Source organism: Ornithodoros turicata, unplaced genomic scaffold, assembly GCF_037126465.1.
Source record: "Ornithodoros turicata isolate Travis unplaced genomic scaffold, ASM3712646v1 Chromosome15, whole genome shotgun sequence".
Lineage (NCBI taxonomy): Eukaryota > Metazoa > Arthropoda > Arachnida > Ixodida > Argasidae > Ornithodoros > Ornithodoros turicata.
In genome coordinates, this window is record NW_026999318.1 from 1,856,051 (window position 1) to 1,860,244 (window position 4,194).

At 46.8% G+C, this 4,194-nt stretch overlaps 1 long non-coding RNA gene across 1 annotated transcript; it reads left to right on the forward strand.

The window, feature by feature from the left end:
• The first annotated feature begins 2,934 nt into the window (after window positions 1-2,934).
• On the forward strand, window positions 2,935-3,709 carry LOC135372496 (uncharacterized). Its single transcript, XR_010416003.1, has 2 exons — window positions 2,935-3,056; window positions 3,529-3,709. It is a non-coding gene; the product is annotated as an uncharacterized LOC135372496 (long non-coding RNA).
• The last annotated feature ends 485 nt before the right edge of the window (window positions 3,710-4,194 follow it).

Below are 4,194 nucleotides of genomic sequence, written 5' to 3' on the forward strand. Positions count from 1 at the left end.
GCTCAACGTCTAACACAAGACGACAACAACAAGAAGATATTAACGAAGGGTAAAAATTGCAACACTGAACAAGTCCAGACATGCGACATCGCATACAAAACACTGCTCATCGGGGAAAAGGCCTAAGCCCGCGGCGGATCATCATAGAGCATACACAACTTCATTTTTCTACTTCGCGTAAACTAAACGCGGTCTGCTTGGAAAACGACGTACAAATTTTCTTAAGGAGCAGAGAAATATAGAAATTTCTACTCCGTGCTCAGATACCAGCATTTCTGCTCAAAAACCTGCAAAATTAAGCACTGCTTACTTCGTCAAGATATCGAACACCCAACAAAATCAAACAAACAACCCCACTTCCACTGGTAGAACACTATTCAGCTTTTACGCAGGAGGCTTTCTTCTACATAAAAGTAGAGAAAATAAGAAAAAGAGCAGCGAAATATTACATGCACTTTTGCTTGACTTAAAAAACCTGAAGCATATGCCAATAAACCAAGAAAAAGACACTCATGTCTGCTATATGATAGTGCCACATACACAGACGCATTACCCTTGCGTAAAGAAAGCACAGGACAGGGATACACAAATTTCCTTCAGTGAGCAGGGAAAAGGCTTAAGCCGTACCGCCTAGGAATAATCGGAGAATCACCGCTTATCGCTACGCGGCTAGCACAACATGACAGCAACAAGATATCAGCGAAGGGTAAAAATTGCAGCAAGAAAGACACTACTGAACAAGTCTAGACATGCGACATCGAATGCCAAAACACTGGTGATCGGGGAAAAGGGCTAAGCCTGCGGCGGATCATCATAGAGCATACATAAGTTCATTTCGCGGAAACTAAACGCGGTCTGCTTGGAAAACGACGTACAAAGTTTCTTAGGGAGCAGAGAAATATAGCAATTTCTACTCCGTGCTCAGATACCAGCATTTCTGCTCAAAAACCTGCAAAATTAAGCACTGCTTACTTCATCAAGATATCGAACACCCAACAAAATCAAACAAACAACCCCACTTCCACTGATAGAACACTATTCAGCTTTTACGCAGGAGGCTTTCTTCTACATAAAAGTAGAGAAAATAAGAAAAGAGCAGCGAAAAATTACACACACTTTTGCTCGCATAGCAATAAGAGAAAAAAAAAAAATAATAAAATATCGACACACACGCTAATAAACTGTGACAAAGACACCCATTTCTGCTATCAGATAATTATTGCATAATGCTAAATACTCATTTGCATTGTCCCTGCGTGAAGAAAGCACAGGGCAGGGATACACAATTTATCTTAAGCGAGCAGGGAAAGTCACTTCTACTCGAACAGCTTAATACCATAAAGTCTGAATTTTTGCAAAGCAAATAAAGCTTGAACAGCTCTACGAACGTGACAGACACATACTAACAAACAAACAAATAAACATACAAACAAACAAACAAGCAAACAAACACTTCTATTCATTTCTATTGATAAAGGCGTAAACCACACTACAAGAACAAAGCACGCTGCTTCAGGAAAGCGTATCAAATGCATCGCAACAGGACCGGCTCTCATAAAATAGCCTGTCCAAAACGAAGACTTCACCAGGTTCGCGAGGTAATTCCATTAAAAACGCTCTCGGTCTATCCTACAGATAGCAATGCAAGCGCTGCTTCCCTTATTTTTTAAGCCACTATTCCACGCAATGGTACATAAATGTATCACTCGTGTCACATGAAAAAGCACACACAAAGAACTTACTTGTCAAGTGGGATCCCTGGTTCAGGAAAGCGCGCGCGCGCGCACACACAGACACACACTCACATTTTCACAATCACAAACACAACGTCTATTCTCACAACCACATAAATCCATATTATTCCTCAGGTCAATAATTATCCTACCATCGTCAAAAGATGGCTCACTCTTGTATGCGATCGCAAAGCGATAGGTCCTCGTTCCGGATGTAATAGGATATCGCCACTCGGCCGACGCGAACCAAAAAAGAAAGAAAGGAATGCGCGTTCGCTATACCTCCACAAAGAAAACGGTGCCGTGCTTCTACGCAGCGCTCATCATACAGGAGTGAATTGTCTTCTTCGTTTTCCTTTTATTTTCTTGCACCCATATACTTTGCAAGAATACTATAGAGCAGAACGGACAAATGTGAACATCATTCGCTACACACTGTAGCTCTCATCATTTTTAAACCAAACCACTTAACATGTGTTCATAGGTCTTCACTAAATAGGTGAGCCGATAATGACTCAAAATGAAATGAAATCAAATAAAATAATCATTCCAGCATCGCTGGCTGCAAGCTTGGGTACCCTGCTTGGGTCTGCTGGCGCTGGAATAAAAGATTTATCGCGAGGGTACTACAATGGTGAGCTCTGCTGCTGTTTAAGTGATAAAACAGTGCACCTGCTCGGGGAAAGGGATCGCGCGCGTCCAAACCGCGAGGCCCGCGTTGCGCTCGCACGGGGAATCGCGCGCGTCGCGTCCCGAGAACGGCTCCGCGCGCGGCTCGCGTGGGGCGCGGTTCGGGAGCACTGTTTTATCACTGTTTTATCACCGTGCGAGCGCAACGCGGGCCTCGCGGTGCGGGGACTTTCGCCGTTGAAACATTCCTTCTCCACTTCTTCCCAAGAAGCGTGGGTGCGGGAACAATTTTGTAAAGAGTGGTAGCTGAACATCTTCACGTAGTGATGACGCGAGCGCGGTGCGCGCTGCCTTTATAGAGATAAACGCGCGCGCGCAAAGAACGGAGAATGAAAGCGAAACTGAAAAGCCACCCGTCGCCGCTAGGAGCGCGCGCGCAGCAGAGAGCCGAAACCGAAAACACCCGCGGCCGGCGCAGAGGGAGCTAGCAGCGCGCGCGCGCATGCGCGGACGGGTGGAGCAGAGGGCGCGCGCGCGCGTCGCCTCTCTCAGTTTCTCTCGGACCGTCGCGGAAGACGGACGTGCGCTCCGCGCGCTCGCTCAGTTTCTGGCTGCCTCTCTTAGAGAGCAGACGTGTGTGTGTGTTCTCCGCGCTCGCTCAGTTTCTGCCTGGAAGTTGCCGCGGGGGAAAAGGTGAGTGATTTGACGCGCTCCTTTTCTCGTATGTTTGCCGTGTTTAGCGGTGACCGCGCTCGTGTTAAGCCTTTTCTCCCATGTTTAGACTTGTTTTGCGGTGTCCAAGCCTGTTGACGCATGTTTAGCGATGTGTGGTTCCCGCCTTGTGTTAGCTGCGTAGTGTTGGGGTTAGGCCTAAGCGATCGCCCCCGTAAGCCTCTTTCCTCGTATGTTTGCCGTGTTTAGCGGTGACCGCGCTCGTGTTAAGCCTTTTCTCGCATGTTTAGCGATGTGTGGTTCCCACCTTGTGTTAGCTGCGTAGTGTTGTGGTTAGGCCTAAGCGATCGTCCCCGTAAGCCTTTTTCCCCGATGTGTACTGTTTTCTGTTTAGCAGTAGCGGTTAGACCTTTTCTCTCGCATGCCTAGACTTGTTTAGCAGTGCTGTCATTTTTACCTGCCGCTAGTATCTTGTTCTGTCTTTCTCGTCTAGAGCTATGATGGTGGCGCCATCTGGTGTGATGCCTTGCAACTAAGTGGCCACCTGTCGTCGATCTCTGCAACTGCTGGGTGCAAACTACCAACATGGCGGACGCTGGTCACTCGGGTGTTGCGGAGCGGCTTCTTCGCCGCGGCATCGTTGATTTTCGAATAAATTGTTTCTCTCCACTCTATTTCTATCTTTTTATTTTATTTTCTGCCTATTTTTTTTATTTTTTATCAGCTCAACTAGCCCACAACTCACACAGTGGTCTGGACACGTCCTAGATGCGCCCCAATTAGTGTAATGACTCCCTGGTGGGTCCTAATTACTGTGGGGGTCCCAATTAGCTCTAATTGCTCATTAATGGCGTCCAGGCCACTGTGTGAGTTGTGGGCCAGTTGAGCTGATACACTACTACTATTATCAACAAGGAATGGCAAAGCTTTTGGGACACGCAAACTTTGAACAAATTGCACACTATCAAACCTCGGATAAAACAGTGTGTCCAACACTTCGAAAATCGATTAAATGAAGTTCATCGATTCAGCCGTCTGAGAGCTGGACACACCTTCTTAACACACGGGTATCTTCTCTGAGGCGAGGAGATACCACAGTGCCAGCATTGCAGGACAGCCTTGTCCGTTATGCATATACTCATAGTTTGCACCCATCACG